At 40.1% G+C, this 23,008-nt stretch overlaps 1 long non-coding RNA gene across 1 annotated transcript in view; it reads right to left on the bottom strand.

The window, feature by feature from the left end:
• Positions 1-491: 491 nt before the first annotated feature.
• LOC132401559 (uncharacterized) overlaps positions 492-23,008 on the bottom strand; it is an 84,357-nt gene continuing 61,840 nt past the window's right edge. Inside the window, exon 4 of the long non-coding RNA XR_009514609.1 lies at positions 492-1,500. This is a non-coding gene — a long non-coding RNA (uncharacterized LOC132401559). The remainder of the gene's footprint in view (positions 1,501-23,008) is intronic.

Below are 23,008 nucleotides of genomic sequence, written 5' to 3'. Positions count from 1 at the left end.
TCAGTCCATACTTACATGTTTGGTCCCTCAGAATACCTTCCAATAACTTTCCCACAACTATAATTTCCCGGTTTCTGTTTGGAGCCTTTTTAAACAGTGGAACAGCAGCACACACTGGGAAGAAGTTCTAACCAGTTCCCTACCCACACATCCGGAAACCGGTGGATTGCCCTCATTTACAGCATACCTGGAATAAAGCAGTCTTACCTCTTCTGTTGTAATATCATCAGCAAGGGGAAATGAGAGGGAGTAAGGTTGAAAGCAAAGAAGACCATTAAATTAGAAGCGACATATTCAAGCTTCTGTACAATTTAAATTTTACTTGGGTTATAATCTCTGCTCTGCATGCTAGAATAATCAGTCAGTCACCTGCAATAAATAATATTTACTTAAACAGAATAACCCTGGTAAAAAAAGACATTTTATTTCCAGCATAAAAAAGGACAGATTTTATTTCCAACATAATCCAGACAAGCTTTGCAACTAATATTCCAGAGACTTGAATGATCCATTGAAAAATTTACAGAAAACAGTATGCATCATTTTACTGCAATAACGGTTGGATTTTAAAAATTAACAACAGGGACTAGAGCTCTTGATGTGCTGAAAGCGGGGTGTACGTGTGAAGGAAATCCTGAAAAGGTTGCGACCTGAATGTCAGTGTCTTTCTATCTCAGTCCTTTGACCAATCAACAAGGGACTCTGTGAAGCAAGTTAAAGGGCAATCCCAAAATTCAATCTGCTGGATTTTGGAGCACAGCATAAAGATTTGACAGAACAAAACCGGAATGTTCAACGTCTGCGCACTTTAGTGATGGTGTTGGAATCTGTGGAGACACTCAGGAAGGTTTGGCAGTGAAATAAAGAAGTTGTGGTTAGAGGCTGACGGTGACGTCAGTAGCAGAAGGATGGCGGTACTCTCATTGATTTAATGGTGTAAGTGTTTTTCAATGTAAGCAGAGCAGGAAAGGAAAGTACTGAGGCTAGCTACATCCTGCTGTGTGAGTCACGCAAAACTCTCTAATGTGCACACCTCAAACATGTCTGACTTGTTATTCCTCTTACAGTTCAGTCTGGGGCAGCACAGTAGTGTAGCAGTCAGCATAACACTTTGCAGTGCCAGAGCTCTACGTTCCATTCTTGCCACTGTCCGCAAGGAGTTTGCATGTTCACCCATGACCATGTAGATTTCCTCAGGGTGCTCTGGTTTCCTCCCACTTTCCAAAGACACAGAGAGCTAGTAGGTTCATTGCACATGTGGGTGTACTTGGGCAGCACAACCTCACTGGGCCGGGAGAGCCTGTTACCGTGCTGCATTTCTAAATAAAATATCAAGAAGTCGTCCCATCCTTCTTTCTCCGGGTGCACAGCTGCATCTGCCTATCAATCACTGATGCTCACCTCGAATCTGTGTTGTGCCAATCCTTGCTTCTCTGGCCGCACTCAACCACCTGATCATCACGTGCCATTGCTCAGACTCCTGGATCCCTTCCGTTTCTCCTGGCAGAAGTGGAGAGACACAGCTTAGGAGGAGCAGTTGTAAATGAGGAATGGCTACGACAATGCACAAAGGTGTGGGTGGCAGATAGTTTGCCTGCTGACACTCACGCATCGGGAACTGACAGTAGAGCATCTGCTTCAGACGGTATCAAATGTTCCTCTGGATGGAGGTACTATGTATCTAGAATTCTTGTAGAGCAGCAAGAAAGACCATGTGATTTCTATCACACTATGCAAACTAAAAGATACAATGGGGGAAGTCTGTCTCAAGAAGGAGTGAGCTATTTGTCAGGCTTTTGCATTGATATCTTCATCTTGGATTGAATTGCCAAAGGCAAGCATAATCAAAAGTGCCATTCAGCCTTTCATACTGTGATGGTATTGGGTTTCCTGAACACAAACACCTAAACTAAAAAATGAAGATTTTAAGCCCTATCCAATATAGGTATCTACAGGTATTATCACTATAGGGAGGTTGTACTGTATCCACCTGCTCTTCAAGGACCAGCTCACTTCCCTGTCTCATCTCTGCGGCACAGTCTAGCTGCCAATACCCATTGCTTGAGTGGTGGGTCCCCTCTCCCTACCGAGGAGGAGCAAGTTCCAGCTGAGGAAGTAGTTTAAACATAATTTATTTTCATTTTGAAGATACACAGTTACATTTAGACTAATAGTTCTTGGCATTCATTTAACACGCACAGCAGATTTCTGATTTATAAAAGATTTCTGGATTACAAAATATTTACAAACTAGGAAGTATTTCCAGACACAGGTACAGTTCTCCTGAACTAAAAGAACATACCAATAAATTGCAGATGAATGAGTCATCAGTCACAGAAACTGAAGGGTGAGGAATGAATTCTAGTTTTTTCTTTTTTTTAATTGATTTTTTAATGCATTTTCTACAACACTACAAATAAAAAAAATCCCAAAACAAAGTAGAAAATTAGTACAGTGCAAGATAAACATACAATAGTAATGTAATACAAAGTAAGATAATTGAGAAAGCACCCAAATTGAAGTCATGTAAAGTTAGTATCCTCCCCAAGCCCCACAACAAAAAAAACTCCAGACCAACCAAGACAAAATGTAGAGAATATAAATCAAGACATTCAAACCCCCAAAACTGTAAATACACTTGAAAACAGAAGATAATAATGCCTACTACCAAAAAAAAGAGCTGAAAGCAAGGGACTGAAAAAAAAAACTTAATTAAGAGGAAAATTATGGAAATACTCAATAAGAGGTCCCCAGACCTTATAAAACTTTATATCTGAATTAAGAATTGAATAATGGATTTTTTCAAGGTCTAAACAGCTCATGATATCATTAAGCCATTGAGTATGTGTGGGCGGGGCAACATCTCTCAATCTAAGGAGGATTAGACGTCTAGCCAGGAGAGAAGCAAAAGATAATAATCGACATTTAGTCGAACTCAAGCGTATATCTGTCTCACCCAAGAAACCAAACAGAGCAATTAAAGGGTTAGGTTCTAAGTGGTGATACAGAATACAGGATAAAGTTATAAAAACATCTTTCCAAAATTTCTCTAAGCTAGGACAGGTCCAGTACATATAAATAAGAGAAGCCTCAACACTTTTGCATTTATCACAAAGAGGACTAATATTAGGGTAAAATCGAGATAATTTAGATTTGGACATATTGGCTCTATGAACAATCTTAAACTGTAAAAGGCAATGGCGAGCACAAAGAGAGGTTGAATTAATGGATTTGAGAATCAAGTCCCAAATCTCATCAGATAAAGAGATATTTAAGTCATGCTCCCAAGCCATTCTAATTTTATCCACAGGGGCATGATGTAAGGATATTAATTTATCACAGATAAATGATATTAAGCCTTTACCCAGTGGATTAATAGAGAGAAATAAATCCATAGCATTTTTCTCAGGCATTTCAGGAAAGTTAGGAATAAAGGGATTGATAAAATGTCTGATTTGGAGATATCTAAAGAAATGGGCATTAGGCAGATTGAACAGCAGAGAGCTGTTGAAAGGATGCGAAGCGATTATCGATAAAAAGATCTTCAAAATGTCTAATGCCCTTTCTATACCAATCATAGAATGTTGAGTCATTCACAGTAGGTAGAAAAAGATGATTATGTAAGATAGGACTAGAAAGGGAAAAACCATAAAATTTCCTGAACTGGGCCCATATTCGCCAAGTATGTCTAACAAGAGGTTTAACAATTAGTCTAGACAAGCTACTATGGAGTACAGAACCAAGAAGTGCAGAAATAGATAGTAGTTTTTTCTTTCTGTCAGCCCCGTACTTTCTATCAGTCTCCTTGTAAGTCCGAACAATCCCCACGACTTGTTAGGGAAAGTGAAGCAGTGATAGACAGGAGCTACAGGGAGGTACAGGAGACATAAATAGGTGACTGTCACGAGGGGGAAGGAAGGACATCAGATAGTGGAGAGCACCCCTGTGGCTGTCCCCCTCAACAATAAGTACACCTGTTTGAGTACTGCTGGGGGGACAACCTGCCTAAGGGAAGCAACAGTGGCAGTGCCTCAGGCACTGAGTCTGAACCTATGGCTCAGAAGGGTCGGGAACTGAAGAGGATGGCAGCAGTAACAGGGACGCTGTAGTCAGGGGGACAGATAGGTGATTCTGCGGATGCAAAAAGGAAACACAGATGGTAGTTTGCCTCTCAGGTGCCAGAGTCTGAAGTGTTTCTGGCAATGTCCACAATATCCTTCCAAGATGTTTTTGGACACATCCACAACATCCGGACAAGGGAGGGTGAGCAGCCAGAAGTTGTGGTGCATAATGGTACCTACTAAATAGGAAGACAAAGGGAGAAGCTCTTGAAAAAAGAATACAGTTAGTTAGGAAGGAAGCTGAGAAGCAGGGCCTCAAATGTAGTAATCTTAGGATTGCTCCCTGTGCTATGCAACAGTGAGGGTAGGAACAGACTAAGGTGGCAGATAAATACGTAGCTGAAGAATTTGAGCAGCAGACAGGGATTCAGATTTCTGGATAATTGGGACCTCTACAAAAGGGACGGGTTGCACTTGAATCCAGAAGAGTCCAATATTCTTGTGGGCAGGTTTGCTAGAAATGTTGGGAGTGGTTTAAATTAATATGGCAGGGGAATGGAAACCAGGATGACAGAGCTGAGGATGAGCCAGCAGATTTATAAGAAGATGATGGATGCAATGTAAATGTAAGGAAGGAAACACCAATGATTGGGTACAAATGTAGACAGAGTAAAGAGTTAAATTGTACCACAAAGGCAAAATTCAAGAAGGCAAAGAATGCAGAACTGAAGTACTGTATTTAAATGCATGTAGCATTTGGAATAACTTGGACAAACTTGTGGCGTTATTAGAGATTGGTCAGTATATGGGCATCACTGACTCATGGCTGAAAGAAGGCTATAGTTGGGAGCTTAACATCAAAGGATATGCCTTGTATCGAAAGGACAGGCAGGAAGGCATAAGGGTGGTGTTGCTCTGTTAGTAAGAGATGGAATTACATCTTTAGAGAGAGATGACATAGGGTCGGAGAATGTTGAATCTTTGTGGATGGACTTAAGAAACTGCAAGGGTAAAGAAAGACCATTATGGGAATCATATATAGGCCTCCAAATAGTAGATAGCTAACAGGTGGGGTTGAGGTTGCAAAGGAAACCAAAAAACTAGACAAGGGTAATGATACAATTGTAATGGGGAACTTCAATATGCAAGGATATTGGAAAAATCAGGTTGGTATCAAATCACAAGAGAGGGAATTTGTTGAATGTTTAAGAGATAGCTTTTTAGAACAGCTTGCGTTTGAGACGATTCAGGGAAATTGGATGTTGTGTAATAACCCTGATCTTATTAGGCAGCTTAAAATAAAGGGGACCCTTAGGAGCTAGAGATCATAATATGATTGAATTAAAACTGCAATTTGAGAGGGAGAAGCATAAAGTTACATGTATCAGTATTGCAATAGAATAAAGGGAATTACAGAGGTTCGAGAGAGGAACTTGACCAGGTGGATTGGAGGAGGATACTGACAAGGATAACAGCAGAGCAGAGATGGCTAAAGTTTTGGGGAATATTTCACAAGGCGCAAGATAGGTATGTCCCACAGAGGAAGAAGTTCTCAAATGGCAGGCTTAGGCAACCGTGACTGACAAAGAAAGTTAGGGACTGTATAAAAGCCAAGGAAAGGGCATAAGGTGGCAAAAGTGGATGATTGGGTAACTTTTAAAATCCAACAAAAGGCAACTAAAAAAGCTATAAGAAAGGTAAAGATGAAATATAAGGGCAGATTAGCCGATTATATAAAGTAGGATACCAAAAGCTTTTCACTTATATAAAGAGTAAAGGGGAAGTGTGAGTTGATATTGGATCACTAGAAAATTATGCTAGTGAGGTAGTAATGGGGGACAAAGAAATGGCTGATGAACTTATTGGGTATTTTGCATCTGTTTTCACTGAAAACAGACTGGAAGACACTAGCAGTGTGCCAGAGGTCCATGAATGTCAGGAAGAAGGAACGAGTGCCATTACAAAGGAAAAAGTGCTAAGCAAACTGAAAGGTCTTAAGGTGGATGTCACCTGGACCAGATGGACTATATGCTATATTCCTAAGAGAGGTTGCTGACGAGATAATGGATGCATTGGTCATGATCTTTCAAGAATCACTTGATCCTGGCATGGTCCTGGAGGAATGGAAGATTGCAAATGTCACTCCACTCTTTAAGAAGGAAGGAAGGCAAAAGAAAGCACATTATAGGCCAGTTAACCTATTGGTTGGGAAAGTGTTGGAGTCTATTATTAAGGGTGAGATTTTGAGGTATTTGGAGACTAACGATAAAATAAGTCGAAGTCAGCATGGCTTCTGTAAAGGGAAAACTTGCCTGACAAATCTGTTAGGGTTCTTCGAGGAAGTAACAAACAGGGTGGACAAAGGAATGGCTGTGGACGTCATTTACTTGGTTTTTCAGAAGGCATTTGATAAGGTGCCGCACGTGAGCCTGCTTAATAAGATAAAATCCTTTGGTGTTATAGGAAAGATACTGGCATGGATAGTAGCTGACAGGCAGGAGGCAGTGAATGGGAATAAAAGGCTGCCAGTGACTCATGGTTCCCCTCAGGGGTCAGTATTGGGACTGCTGCTTTTCACATTGTTTGTCAATGAATTGTCTTGATAGCTTTGTGGCAAAGTCTGTGGATGCTACGAATCTAGCTGGAAGGGTAGGTAGTACTGCAGAAGCAGAGTGATTGCAGCAGGACTTAGACAAATTGGAAATGTGGACAAAAAAGTGGCAGATGGATACAGTGTTCGGAAATGTATGATAATGCATTTGCACAAAAAGAACAATAGTGTGGGCTATTATCTATGTGGAGAGAAGGTTCAAACATCAGAGGTGCAGAGGGACTTAGGACTCCCAGAAAGTTAATTTACAGGTTGAGTCTGTGGTAAAGAAGACAAATGCAGTGCTGGCATTTATTTCAAGGGGAATAGAACATAAAAACAAGGAGTTAATGCTAAGGCTTTATAAGACACTAGTCAAGCTGCACTTGGAATATTGTCAACAGTTTTGAGCCCTTATCTCAGAAAAGCTGTGTTGTCATTGGAGCCTGTCTAGAGGCGATTCACGAGGATGATTCCAGGAATGATGGGATTGACTTATGATTGTTTGCCAGCTTTGGGCCTGTACTCACTGGAATCTAGAAGACAGTGGGGGGTGGGGGGGGGGGAATCTCATTGAAAGCTACCCAATGTTGAAAGGACTAGATAGGGTGGATGTGGAGAGGATGCTTCCAATGGTGGGGTATCCAGAACTGGAGGGCTCGGCCTCAAAACTGAGATGCAACCCTTTATAATAGAAGTAAGAAGGAAAGAGTAGTAAATCTGTGGAATGCTCTACCTCAGACTGCAGTGGAGGCCAAGTTGGTGATTTATTTAAAGTGGAAGCTGATCATTTCCTAACTGGTCACAGCATCAAGTGGTATGGCAAGAAGGCAGGTGTATGGGATTGAGTGGGATCAGGGGTCAACCACGATGGAATGGTGGAACAGACTCAATTGGCTAAATGGCCTACTTCTGCTCCTACATCTTTTGGTCTGATGGTCTTAACATTTATACTGTCTTTTTGTTAGATAGCATGATCTGCATCAGATATTTTCCAGATACCTTTTCTGGAAGAAAGTAATTTACACAGATGGCCAAAGAGCTTCTGAGGACAATGGTACATATAACTTAGCTGTATTTGTCTGGCTTAATGTATGCCAATTAACACAGCCCCGTTGTTTTGCATTTGCCTAATGCAGGCAAGAAGTCTCATGGTGCAGACCACATTTCTTAGCAGCCAGCCCAAGTGTCTTTTTAACTTCAAACAGGTTATTGCTCGCAATTTATGTTAATAACTGAAGACCAATTCTTGTTTACTGCAAGAAGTTGAGCAAGGAATATTTGTTAAAAGTTTAACTTTGTCACTCACAACTCTGACCCTTTGGAAAGGTCATTCTGCTGCAGTAGAAAGCTGAGGTTAGCAATAAGCCTCTCTGGGCTTGAAAAGTGAATATCCATCACAAGAGCATCTTCCACTCACATGAAGCTGACCAGGGAAGCATGCCTAGGTGGCAGCCTATTCTGACTGGAGTCATCATTGCTGTTCTGGCAAACAAGAATTATTGTCTTACCCTAACTGACTTTGCATTGATGACTGTGAAATCTTTCTTGTGTCTCCAGACCAGAGAACACTGAGCCTGGTTGTGATTCTGGCAGCCACTGATAACATATGGCCATTAGATTCAGCAGGCAATAGACTTTAGATCAGGATGAAGGGTCATGGCTGTTTCTCTGTCAACAGATATTGCCTGGCCTGCTGAGTATTCTCATCATTTTCTGTTTTTGATTCAGGAATCCTTTTCTTGCTGAAGTGAGATCAAAGGATTCCAAATACTATTTAGCAGTTGAATTAATCCTGTCCTGAGTAGCTATAATTTGTGTTAAAGGACTGACTGAAAGTCTGCACAGTGTGGACGTGGAGCTTCTCTTACTCCAATGCCACTTCTTTAAACACATGTGTAGAACATGAGTTAGTGTTTTCTCACTTTAATGTCCCAAAAAATAGTCCACAGGGACAATTAAGGCAAGACAATAATGCCTCATTTGCCAGAAAAGCATCAATGACTCTAGTCAGAATGAGCGGCTGCCTAGGGGTATTTATCTGGTTGGCTTCACTTGGTGAAAAGTTCAGAGCCAGTTTTTATCTGCAATACAATACTACCTGTAATTCAGTAAAACTGCAAAGGAAAGGAAAATAGACCAGGGTAACGTCACTTGCAGCCCTCACACACATTGCACCATTTGATAACATCCCAATGAACACAGATTAAGGTTGCAAACTGGAATGGAACTGGTATTTGAAACTTTAGGCATAATATTGTGAGTTTAATTAGTTTTATCTGAGACTGTTTAGACATGGAATAGCCCATTTTCTCACATTGCTATTCCCTATACAAAATCCATCCTTTAGCTGCAGTGGAGTGAAAACTGGGACTTTTTCTTGGCAGGCCGGACTGAATTTCCAACTGCTCAGAGTCAGTGGGTGGAAAGTCTAGCACATCAGTGCTGAGTTAAGTGGATGGTGAGGTGAAATAGAGGCATTTGTTTTCATATAGCATTTAAGCCAAGGAATGTTACTGTTGGCCGATAGAGATATTTGGAGCCATCTGCTTAGCTTACTCTTTGGCATAATTGTTGACATGTTCTATTAGTTTTGCCTTTTTCATTATTCACTTACTTCCTGCAGAATTGTATTACTTTTGTCCTTCAGATGAATGTGCTTTCACTTCAGAGTTAAATGAAATCACATCTCCCATGCTGCAAGGAATATAAACACACGAAACATAGACCGCGCTGCTTCATGAATGTGTCGTGGCACTGAACCGTACGTAACCCAGCTAACAAATGTAGTAGCGCACCATGACCTTGGGTGATTAAATTTCAAGCAAATATCTCATTATAGTAATGTAAGTAAAACTAGTGTAAATGTCAGTGCAAATTGATATTCATTGTGCCTGTTTATCAAATATAATGTGGATCAAAAATGAAGCACTAGCTCGATAGCTCTTATATACTGAGCAAGCTATGGCTTTCCCTTTGGAGCAAAGAAGGGTGAGAGATGACTTGACAGAATGTACAAGATAATAAGAGGCATAGATTGACTGGATATCCAGAGTCCTTTTCCCAGGGTGCAAGTGGCAAACACAAGAGGTGCATAATTTTAAGGTGACTGGAGAAAAAAATGGCGGGGCGTTAGAAGTAAGTTCTTTACACAGAGTGTGGAATGCTCTGCCAGGGTTAGTAGTAGAGGCAGATACATTAGGGGCATTTAAGGAACTCCTAGATATGCATATGGATGACAGAAAAATGGAGGGCTCTGTAGGAGGGAAGGTGTAGATTGATCTTAAAGTAGGCTTAAAGGATGGCAAAACACTGTGAGCTGAAGGGCCTGTACTGTGCTATAACATTCTCTACTTTATGTTCTACAAAATGGTGCTAATAAAGCAGTGGGTAGGGGGGTGGAAGGTGCTTGGCTGAATCAGTGGCAGATACATTGGTCCCATTGATGTTTCCAAAATGGCCACCCTGTGAAAGGTTGCTCGAAGAACCGACTACAGGGTCGGGCTTCTGTAATAAAAATGAAGTCTCCCAGTCACAGAGCGTCTGCACGATCACACGATGCCCCAAAGTGCTCTGGAGTCATTGCTTCTGAAAGTATAATCACTGCTGCAGTGTGGCAAAGAGGTCTGACAGTTAATGGATGACCCCTTACTGGAGTTAATGAGTAAAGAGCAAGACAGTCATTGGACTTGCTCCACATGTAATTCAGATTCAGTTTATTGTCATGTATAAACCACAGATACAATGCAGTTAAAAAATGAGACAAAGTTCTCTGGAATGATATCACGGAAAAGCACAAAACAGACTACACAAGAAAAACCACATATCATTTGGTAATCCCCAATCCAGATTCTTCAGCTGGCTAAGTTAACCTTTCTTTAAAGGGATATTGCGTTAGTTCCAGGAAGATAAACTTTTTACATAGAGAGTGATGGATGCTGCCAGAGGTGGAGGTAGAGGCAGATGCATTCAGGTCATGTAAGAAACTTTTGGATGGGCACATGGTTGATTGAAAAATTGAGGGCTATGTAGGAGGGGAGGTTTAGAGTAGGTTTAAAATTTTGGCAAAGCATTGTGGGTCAAACAGCCTGCACTGTGCTACAATGTTCTGAGTTCAATGCAATTGGCCTGATATTAATGTTTTTGCTTAACTGGCAGCTCAGCTGAATGCGGTGATGAGGTTTGCACACCAGTTTCCATTGCCCTTGAGCCTCTCAGCTTGGTGTACATTGTTAATGTGCACAGGGGCGTTCTCCTCCCTGCCGTCCACAATAATCATTAAGGACATATTTCTATAGGCCTACATGCATAACATGTGTTTCCTTAACATGGCCATCTAAGAATAATCAAATTTAAGATCCTGCATACCCCAGGGTCTTGTACTGTCACATCTGAACCCAGATGTTGCTCTCTACTTCTGTGCACTTCCTGGAGGCCCAGGTTAATCTTTGCCAAAAGATTGCTTATTTGGTCACACTCTCAGCTGAAGGCTGCCCTGTGTGAATTTCACTAAAGAGAGGCGGCAAGCATTTAAAACATATATACATTAAATGGCTTCCTGATGGTTTAGTAGGTGAATGGACTGCCTTCATCTCTGTTCAATTAATGGGTCTCAGCTGGAATAATAATGAATCTACAGCTGAGCTCAGCCCCACGAGCTAGGAAGAAGAGAAGCCATTGAATGTTCCTGCTTCTGATTGCTAATGCAAGACAATAGGGGTCAAGCTCAAGACTTTACCCAACCCTTCACTGCTGAACAGCAGAGTGGAACCCTTTGAAGTTATACTTACTGAATGGCAACATAGTACAGGATGATTATGTTGCATCAGCAGGCCACTAATATGATTGTCCATTTTCCATTTGCTATGATTTCCCATAGGCTCTGAAGTTAAAACGAGAGAACAAGTAAAGTGTATACAATCCTATTCAGCTCCTTCTACCAAGTTGAAGTGGAGGGAATGATATCAGAAGGATAAGGTAAGAAACCTGTACAGTAATCCATTTTAGAAGTAATATAGAGGCATAGAATCAGCTCTATAGGATGTTGACCTCTCTTCATTATGTTGAGTACTGAGTCACTCAATAATTTAATAGGAAATAAATCATAGAATGAGTGTTGTATTCCCAGAATCACAAGCCACCCTTGAACTCATTGACAGTGTTTCTCTCTACATCTCCATCTGGTCTGTGGTTTCATTTGTTGATGAAAAATATTACAATGAAAAATTAAGCTGATTGCCCAAATATGCTCTACTACTGGCCACTAACTAGATTGTAGAATGGTGTTCGGCATTTCCTGAGAATTTAATTGGTAAAATTATTTCCAGTAAGTGTAATGACCTGCCCCAAATGGTTGATTAGTCTGAAAGCTGCTCCTTCAATATTTATAATGTCCAGTCCAATATTTAGTGGATAATAGTTAATTTAAATTCATTGCTTGTTAGTTATGATTCCAGCTTTATTATTTATACAAAGTGATGGATATTTTTCTGGCTGCTGTTAACCTTTTCCAGGCAACTGGCTTTTAAACAGCTAGGATGACAGACCTACTTGCATGAACTTTGATGGCTCCCTGCCTGTACTCACTGGAGTTTAGAAGAATGAGGGGGGTTCTTATTGAAACCTATTGAAAGGCTGAGGTAAAGCGAACATTGAGAGGATGTTTCCTATAGAGGGGGAGTCTAGGACCAGAGGGTGCAGCCTCAGAATACAAGGCCATCTCTTTAGAATAGAGCTGAGAGGAATTTCTTTAGCCAGAGGGTGATGAATCTGTTAGATTCTTTGTCACTGATGCACCATCAATAACTCTCTGAGACGGGAGGCGAGATATCGGCTTTTATTGACTGGAAGAAAGAACAAGTAGCAATTGAGCACCATGCTACATCCTGGAGACTGAGGGCAGGGCTCAGGCCTCAATCGCCTTTATACCGGGGTCAGTGGGAGGAGCCACAGGAGCAGTCAGCGGGGGGCGGGGGGCATGTCCAGACAGGTATATGTAGTTCACCACAGCCACCGGTGGCTGTGAAGGTCAAATCTTTAAAATGGCGGTTCATAGGATCTTGATCAGTAGAAGTGTAAAGGATTAAAGGAAAAATGCAGGAGAACGAGCTTGAGAGGGTTAATAAATCAGCCATGATGGAATGGCGGTACAGACTCAATATGCCGAATGGCCTATGGTCTTATGGCCTTCTTAGAAAATGCACTGCACACTGTACATCTATGTACTGTGTTATCAGCTCAGAATATAAGGCACCTGGGATCTTTTCACATACAGGAGGGGTGTCTACTGAGGCACCTATCACTCTAGAGAATAATATCAGGTCTCATTTTGATAGCCTGTGTGAAAGAATATGTAAGGACTTTCACTCCATTTTGTCAGCTATGTTGACTGAACCGCAGAGTAGTAGAATGTCTGCTCTAGGGCCTGGAAAAGATACTACAACTGACTATTCCATGTTGCCATTGCTGTCTGTTTTTAAGGTATCACCCCCCCCCCCCCCCCCGCCCACACAGCAAAAGATTTTTTTGATTCTTTCGTGGTTTATCGTCCATCCTAAATGACCCTTGAATAATGACCTTGCAGTCTGTTAGCTTCTGAGAAGTGGTGCAGCAGACTGCCTCAGTAGATCACTCTTTATACAAGCGGCTCAGAAAGGCCTTCAATTATCTTGTTCGGGTGATCTGTGGATGGGCAATAAATGCTGGACAGCCAGTGATCAACGTGACCAAAGAATGAAGAAGGAAAAACATGGAGGTTGGCTCTGTCAATGTGAGTCAGCCCAAGGTTTGTAACAGGGGTAGTTTGTAATTGCTAATTTGCCCGCATTTAGCAGAGAGGGAAAAAAAAAATCAAACGTTATGTCCAGAATAGATCAAAATAGTTGAGTATTCGTCCTTAAAATAAATGACAAACCACATTCTTGTGTTGGTCAAAATAACCCCAGGTTTTCAGCATTTTGGTTAATAACCTAGTCTGTGATTGAAGCAGCTGCATTTTCCAAAACAGAGCAGGAATAGAATTCTAACTTCAAATTTAATGCTAACCTCCAGAGAAAAGATTTAAGAAATTATTCATACCTTTATTTGATTCTGTGTAGTAGTGTTTCATACTTAAGGGAATATGCATTAGAACCTGTCCAGTTCACTGAGATCATATAAAACGTGAAATATGCCATATGCCGATCTGTGACCTCATATTTGACTTCAGTCCTTTAATGACTATTCTATCCATTTTGCTGACATACAGCTGTAAACATGCAAGCCAACCTTTGGGAAGCAATAGTAGCAGATGTGGTAATCAATGGTAATATATTGTATAGTAAATAACAATTTAAATTCTATTATTTCTAACATGGCTTCAGAAGAGATACATTCAAGCCTCGGAAATGACTAACTGGTTATTGGAGTGTTTTTGACCTACAGTCTCTTCCTGAGAAGCCAGCAGTAACTCTAGTGAGACCTTTAATAAATGAAGGCAGAGTATTGCTCTGTTTCCATCTTACACATCTCCAGTGTAGTTCGCATTGCCACACTGGAGGATCACAATCCTGCATTGCATGGAGCTGTGAAATTTGAAATCGGAACTAATTGGTTTAGTTGAGTTGCAATTGGTGAGTCAAATCCATTCAACTGGCTTCCGGATTTCCATAACTCATGTCCAAACTTAGCGCAGAAGTCACCTTCAGATTAGTATGTCTGAAAACAATCTTGTGAAATTTTGTCCCAGATCTTACACACACACACACACACACACACACACGTCGACCTAGATATGGACACACATACAGAATCACAGATGCAGTCACATTCACAAAACATACACATTTTTGCACACACATATCACAAACTCGGAAATAAATGTGGGAACACACAAACATACACATAGACATACTGTATGCACAGAAATACAGACATGGATACACAGTCACAGACACACACATAGATACGCAGAAACTTCCACATGTATACACACAATCACACAAGCACAAAAACATACACAAGCATGCAGTAACAAACATAGTACACTCCAAATATTGAATATGAAGCACTGCTGCTCTATCAAGGCTATTTTTGTTGTACAAGAAAGTGTATGTTTGTACAACTATGTATAATTGGTTATGTTTAATGAATCTAACAGGGGATATAATATGGCTGGCATGGGTGAGGCAGTTAGTCAGTGATTTTCAGTTACAATCTTCAGTTGATTAGAACAAGAGCTTTAAGCATCCATATGTAAAAGCTGAAATGCCAAGAAAACGAAATTGCTGTGAAATTAGATAAATGAGAAAGCTGGTATTTACTTTAAGGGTTTACTAGCCCTCAGAGAGTGTGAGGCAATTATACAAATACCAGCTAACAAAACAACCATATTTCACTACTGCTTGAACAGAAGGATATGATCAGAAAGTTTGCTTTATAATCAGCCATTTAAAGAATGTACTGATCTACAGATATCCTTGATTGCAGCATATTGACTACTAACTGGAATGATACTGGAGTTAGATTTATTTTTTCTTTCAGAAGTAAGCAAAGATGTTTCTCCAATTACTAAGTGGCAACAGGATGATACAAAAACTTGAGAAATGCTTAGACATAGTGTGAGGAGAACGTCATTCCACGGAGACTGCTTTTCCCATCAGCAATCTGCCAATATACAATAAGTAGATAATTAATAAGTAGATAATTTCAAGCCCCTGTTCTACCAGGGCCAGTAGCTTCAGTGTCAGCTGGTTAACCAGACTGCAGCTGCATGTTTCTAACCACTTCCAGCTTGACTTGATTTCCTCGGCAGCACCCAGTGTTGTTTCTACCACTCCAGCTGAGCTAAAGGATGGCTAGCCAGCTGTTACAGAGGCAGATTATTGAAGAATGAGAATAATTTTCAAACATAATGTGCTGTGAAGAGTCCGAGGTTCTGTTTGTGTCTGAAGTCTTTGCACATTGGTGGGAGTGGGAGGAGCCATTGACTTCCATCAGGCACAGCATGTAACAAAGTGATTAAACACTTATAAAGGACAGCTTTATGATTTTACGGTTCAAGATTCCTACCAGTTGCAAAGAAAATTCAGAAAAGCATCTTTATTTCCACTGCTCCTTTCGGCAAAGTTAAGTTAGTGAATGGGCTAGTGGTGAGTTTGGCTTCTTAAAAGGTTAATTCAAGAAGAGATTGAATTCTGTTGTTCTGTCATCTTATTTTTAATTTTTATGAAATATGATGGGACAAACCCAGAAAGATGCTAATTTGTGCAAAGCTCTAATAGAACATAGAACATCGAATAGTAAAAGTCCTTTGGCCTATAATGTTGCACTGACTCTTTAACCCTTCCCTACCACATAGGCCTCCATTTTCTTTCAATAGTATACTTACTGAGCAAAGCAGCAAATAAATCAAGGCATATCTGAAGTATATTGCTTTTTGCAGAGCCACTTGGATCGGAAACTTCAAAATGAGAACCAATAAGTGGCAGTTTGTAGGTTCTCAGGACTCTTGAAAAGAATAGTGCTAAGCAAAAACTTTTCCTCTTGGAGTCACCACTGAGACTAATGTCGAGATCACAGAGATAACTGCAGAAGGAAAGTAGCTATTCATGTTCAGGAATCCTGGCCCCAAGATATTAATTACATTTTTATGAGTAAATGTTTCCTGGTGTTTGTCTGTTTACCGAATTGTTTCTCAGTTCCTCTGAATTAACCTTTCATTCTATTCATCTCCTTCCATAGTTATGGGGTTCTCACTTTGTCTAAAGCTGCTTGCTGACACAATCCTATGGAAATAAAGGGACAATGTTTTCACTCTCCATACTATTCCCAAGATCAGGATACTTTCATTGTGTTTAGCTTATTCACTTGCTGCCTGTTACACCACTGGCATTTAGGGCAGCAGTGAAGGTCCATCTCTGGCGGTGTTCAGGGCTTCCTTCATCATGTCAGTAGCTTCCTCTTGGTTTTCACTCCTGTCAGTCATGTGGTGTAGAAGGATCCTTCATCGCTGTTTCTGTAGCTATTTTGTTTTACCACTCGGGGTCGTTAGTCCTGAGCTGAACCTCCGAACCTGGAGGACTGGCCTCTACCCTTTGACCAGTCTGGCATGCGTGACCCTACCAGGAGCCAACGCGTAAAGCCCAACACAGCTCTCCGGGCCATTGAGGCATGCAAGCCTCCAAACCACAACAAGGTTGTGGTCTCCTTAGAGGTTGGGTTTAGCTACCCAGAACTAAACCCTCCACCTCTTGTCTCCTCTGTCTAGGTGGAGTCTGCACATACAGCCTTTAACTTTGGGGATTTCCCTCATCTGTTTTGGTTTTTTCCTACATCCCTATGACGGGCTTTTTAGTGAATTAATTGGCTGCTCTACACTGCCCCTAATGTGGGCATGTGACTGAGGAATCGGGGTGAAAGGCACTGTGAGGGTTAAGAGCTTGCAGGAAAGCACCTGGGAAAATGCAACTGAGTGGATTGTTTTGATACCTGGCAGTAATTAGATAGGCTGAATAGCCTCCATTTCTTCACAAGGAAATATGAGAAATATGAATGTTTAAGTTGACAGGAAACTTCATCAGTGATGCACACATCAGCGTTTGCAGTCATGTTGTACAAATTGCCCTGAGCTGCACACTGAGACTTCCTGCCCTTGATCTGCCCATGAGTACCGATGTCTACTATGCATGATTTATTGGAATAACTCGTAGTAACATATTCAACTTCTCAACAGACTTAAGCTAATCTTAAAAAGCAGAGAAGTCATCAAAGGCAGATGGAAAATAAACTAAGCTATTGCTACATACTGTACAGTTACAAATGTTTTTGTCCAAGTAGTATTTATAAAGTAACGATATTCCAACAATTCTAATTTATTTTGAGAAATACTTGCTGAATCCTGTAAATTGACATTAATTTCACAGATTTATTGAACATTACCACTACTGGATCCAATGGGACCATTACAGTCGAAGCCTTGGTTAAATTAAACAAAATTTCTGGCCTTCAGGCAGTACTGCCACCTATTGTGAACTGAATCCAAAGTCCCAATACTGTATTTTTCTATAGATTTACTGGCAGCTGAACCCTGTCAAAACTCAGGCACTATTTTCCTTGCTTCTTTTAGTACTCCTAGAAAATTGCAAATGCCATCAGCTGACATCTACAGGCTGATTGTCTCCAGGTGGGAAGAACATTCTAGGTTTCTTTTACATTACTCAACAGTTGAAAGGGCCATACAAATGTATAGCTGTTAGAAAATTATAAGACCATAAGATATGAGATAGAGGAGCAGATTAGGCCATTAGGCCCATTGAGTTTGCTCTACCATTTCATCATGGCTGATCCATTTTTTCCTTTCAGCCCCAATCTCCTGTCTTCTAAATATACTCTAACATTACACTGCAATGTCTGAGCCATTATAATGCAATAGTCTGAACCCATCCACTGAAAAAATTCTTTAGCCAGAGAGTTGAGGATCTATGGAATTCATTGCCACAGACTGCTGTACAGGCCAAGTGATTAGTTATATGTAAGGCAGAGGCTGATAGATTCTTGATTATTCAGGGAGTCAAAGGTTATGGGGAAAAGGTAGGAGAATGGGGTTGAGAGGGATAATGAATCAGTCATGATAGAATGGTGGAGCAGACTCAATGAACCAAATGGCCTAATTCTGCTCCTATGTCTTCTAGTCTAAAATTTTTCTGCTGGAATCTTCCATTTTGCATAATGTGTAGTATGTTATGGATGGAAGGGAATGTAGGGAAGTGTATGATGTGATTTGGCAGCTTCTGTTCCTTGAACATTACAACAAAGCAGACAATGTGTACAAAATAGTAACAATGGCACTTAGCATGTTTTTTTCCCTTTGAGCTTTATTGAAAAGATCAAATGAATCAGCCAATGAATCAGACTTATTAATTCACACTGAAGGTTATGGAGTTGATCAGTATGGCTCCTCTTGGTCTTTCTGAACCTGAGCCAACTGTCCAAAAAAGAAGTCACTGCATATGAATAGAAATAAAGAACAGGATGAAAATGACCCAGCAGTGTCTTTTTTCCAGAAGTTGCCTTTTAAAGGAGTCACCGGTTACATCATCGTCCTGCCGACAGAAAACAGAATGAAAACTACACTGTTGCCTTTGTGTCGTCAGTCAATGATAGAACATAGAACATAGAATAGTGCAGCACATTACAGCATATGATCCTTCATAAATTCAGGAGGAAAAGTGTTTCTCCGTGAGACAAATCCTACCTCGCAATAGCATGAGAGAATTTTAAGATAACCTTCGGTCTAACTTGACAGCTAAATACCATTAGTAGTTTAGAGTATATCAAACTAGAGAACATGATTGTGGTTCTAGTTACGCTTAGAGATCACCAGGAACAGTGCGATTTGGAAAAAAATCCATCTCATATCAAGAGCTCAATATACAGTCTGATTTTTAGCCTTTCCCACTTCTTAATGATGTCATGTTAAGTTTTAGCCGCGGTTCCTTAAATAATCTAACAACATCTTTAAAAGAACAACCAAATGAGAGAAAGAAGAAAGCCATGCAATTCTATTTATAAAAATGGATCTACATAGGGAATTTTGTCCCCTCAGGTTATTTAACAAAGTATTAGCTCAAATGTTTGCAGGTTGTTGTTGATATTTGATCACCACAACTGGTTTTAAAAGTGTAAAATTTTAATAAGAACATTAAATTCTTTGAAAATTATTTCTAATATTTGCTACTTGAGAACAATCAAGAGTAGTGTAATTGCATTTAGAACACAGTGAGTGCTTTGTAGTTCTCATTGTTAATATGTCACCTTTGAATAAACTATCGGTGGTTAAAATGCTGAGCTTGTAACCTCTAAAGATCTGCAAGGATCGCTATGGCATTGCCTCCTTCCCCATTTTGAATGATTGTCTTCCAATCCTTTGTTGCAATTGCTAACTTACCATTTGTGAAACACTATATGGTAAATCCGATCTTATAGATTTATGGTATATAAAGGCTGACTTCCAGTGTACTGTACCATAATGCTGAATAAACTGTTAGAAATATGCATTTAATTGCCATTGCACTCATGGGTAGTTGAAATATAAAACTATTAAATCTTATGAGGAAGGTTACAGCTTTGAATCAACATTAGCACAGATGGAAATGTATTATTTTGGTACTTTGTGGGCAGATATCAGGAGTGGTAAGGGCAACCAAAAACGAAGAATCATATAACCATAACCATATAACAATCACAGCAAGGAAACAGGCCATCTCGGCCCTCCTAGTCCGTGCCGAACTCTTAATCTCACCTAGTCCCACCTACCCGCACTCAGCCCATAACCCTCCACTCCTTTCCTGTCCATATACCTATCCAATTTTACCTTAAATGACACAACTGAACTGGCCTCTACTACTTCTACAGGAAGCTCATTCCACACAGCTATCACTCTCTGAGTAAAGAAATACCCCCTCGTGTTTCTCTTAAACTTTTGCCCCCTAACTCTCAAATCATGTCCTCTGGTTTGAATCTCCCCTACTCTCAATGGAAACAACCTATTCACGTCAACTCTATCTATCCCTCTCAAAATTTTAAATACCTCGATCAAATCCCCCCTCAACCTTCTATGCTCCAATGAATAGAGACCTAACTTGTTCAACCTTTCTCTGTAACTTAAGTGCTGAAACCCAGGTAACATCCTAGTAAATCGTCTCTGCACTCTCTCTAATTTATTGATATCTTTCCGATAATTCGGTGACCAGAACTGTACACAATATTCCAAATTTGGCCTTACCAATGCCTTGTACAATTTTATAATTTTTATAATTTTATAATCACTCTACTAAAGACAGGAGACCAAGAACTCCTTCCATTGAGTTAAGTTTGCGTAGTTCTTCTTAAACTTCCAAAGCAGAAAGGTCATTCTCAGGTTGTCAAAGGGGAACAACTCCTGTTCCTGCTGAACTGAGCCAGTGCAGACGATATCAACTGTTATCAGCTCAGTAGGCACAGGAGGTTGAGCCCAGGTCTTCCAGTTGCCGACATTGTTTTTGTTGGTAACCTAGGTATATTCAAGCCATTGATCATCAACACAACCAGAGGAGCTGTGTCTTCTGGGGACCTGGCCATCTTTAAACCAGGACCAGAATAACATCCTTAATTAATAAATAAAGACTTGATGGAATGGAAAAACTTGGAAGTATTTTGGAGATTCATCCACAACTCTACCCTAACATCATTAGGAGATGAACAGTTATCTGTAAGCCAATGCTGCATAATATGTGATTGGCTATTCAATAGTGTGGTACAGCTTCAGGAATGCATCACCCACTCTGATCTTGCCTTCATTTGCTACTCATTATAAGACAATACCTCTGAACAATTAAAATTAGATTAATCTGAATGATCGTTAACCTATTAGAGTCATTTATTAATCAGGATGCTATTAACTTACTAACAGCAGTAGGTAAAACAAACATTATTGGTGATATTAGTAGCTGTATGGTTTGGTAAGGGTTGGCCAGAAATGGGAACAATGTCCAAGAAAGTTCATCAAAGTTAGAATTCTTTAGGGAATTCTCTTTCAGTAGATATATTCCTCAGTGGCACCGTAAGCACAAGAGATTCTGCAGATGCTGGAAATCGAGAGTAACATACACAAAATTGCCGGGGGAACTCAGCAGGTCAGGCAGCACCGTTGGGGAGGAATAAACGGTTGACATTTTGGGCTGAGACCCTTCATCAGGCCTGGAAAGGAAGGGGGAAGAAATCAGAATAAGAAGCTTGTGGGAGGGGTTGGGGTACAAGCTGGAAGGTGACTGACAAAGCCAGGAGAAGGGGGAAGTGAGTGAACGGGGGAAAGTCGGGTGGGGGGGGGAATATGAATTGAGGAGTCAGGAGATGATAGATGGTAAAGTTAAAGGCTGAAGAAAAAGGGATGTGATAGGAGGGTAGAGTGGAAGATGGGAGAAGTAGAATGAAGAAACCAGCTTTCACAAAGGCCAACACTGAAAGGACTTAAGCTGATTACACTAATCCATAGGATCATACATTTGAACAGAGTATTGAAAATAACTTAGTCAAAGCAATTCATGTTCAACATTAATCTTTATCATATCTTTTTTTCTTCAATGTTATGAAAGAAGAGCTAGTCCTTATTTCTAATCAAGAAATGTTTTGATAACATGTAAGGTTCTGCAATTGCTTGATTCAGACTAGAAAATGGTGATGTTATTGTGGGTTTTTTTTGCCACTCTGAAAGTTCATGTGGATTAAAACTAATATAGTTCACCTTCCTGTCCATTTAAAACATTCAGCACCATACAACTACTCAGGTTAATTCATACAAAGCCGTTAAGTCAAAAAATTGTGTTGTTTCTTAAGCAATTTTAGAAAGTACCATTCCTTAAAATAATCACCCTTCTGTTTTACCTGAAGCAGTATAGGCTTCAAACAGTGTCTCTCCACACTTACTCCAACCTCAATGACACATCATCCTAAGGTGCAATAATATTTTACATTTCTAGCTGCTACTTAAACAGATAAGTTAATAAATTAAAAGTGATAATTTGCATAAGGCAATTTCAAGAGCAAATTAGTCGTTCTGAAGTAGAACAGGTTGCAATGGTACAACTGACCATAAAATAACTAGAAGCAATTTGACCAACTAGGATGTATTAATTCTTAGTATAAATTCTCATACACTCTAGGAAAATTCTATTGTCATATATATTGTCAGAGAAATGTATTTAAGTTATTAGGTAAAACAAAACTTTAGTTTAAAAAGATGTTAACATTTTTGTCTTATTTTATAGCAGGAATACGCAACCTAAAGTGGTCTTCCAGTGATAAGCACTTTAGTACTTCTTATGCCCATTTTCGGAAGTACAAACCCTCCCTGAAATGTATTGTCCTTGAGGAGAATACATTAGTGTGTGGACCCATATATACAGGGACTTCAGGAGGAAACGTATTCCGATGAATAGCACTAAAGGTTGTAAAATGCTATAAATATTAGCTGCATAAATTGCCGGGGTTGTTCAGTCATCCTTTGTTGCCACATTTCTGACGGTTAACAGTTTATTAGGTTTAATACTTGCACAATTCAAGTAAAACATAGCACACACAGATAAAAACAAATTAGAGAAACTGGTCTTAAATATTTTTTTTAAAGGGGAACTCAGTCATGGATTGAAGAAATCTCTACTTTTAGAAGTAAGTGATGGCTTAGGCAACTTTTAAGGGCACTGAGTGAGTCTACGTAGCGACTCCAACATCCTATCAATCGAAAAATACCAATGGCATCCCAGGCATAACTTTTTGCATCAAACGTAAAGTAAGTTTTTGAGCTTCAGGGTGACTCTTCAGGGCAAAATGTGTTAACTATGCC

This window comes from Hypanus sabinus, chromosome 11, assembly GCF_030144855.1.
Source record: "Hypanus sabinus isolate sHypSab1 chromosome 11, sHypSab1.hap1, whole genome shotgun sequence".
NCBI classification, from domain to species: Eukaryota; Metazoa; Chordata; class Chondrichthyes; order Myliobatiformes; family Dasyatidae; genus Hypanus; species Hypanus sabinus.
The sequence above is the reverse complement of the archived record's forward strand: the minus strand, read 5'-3'. Positions and strand labels throughout refer to the sequence as shown.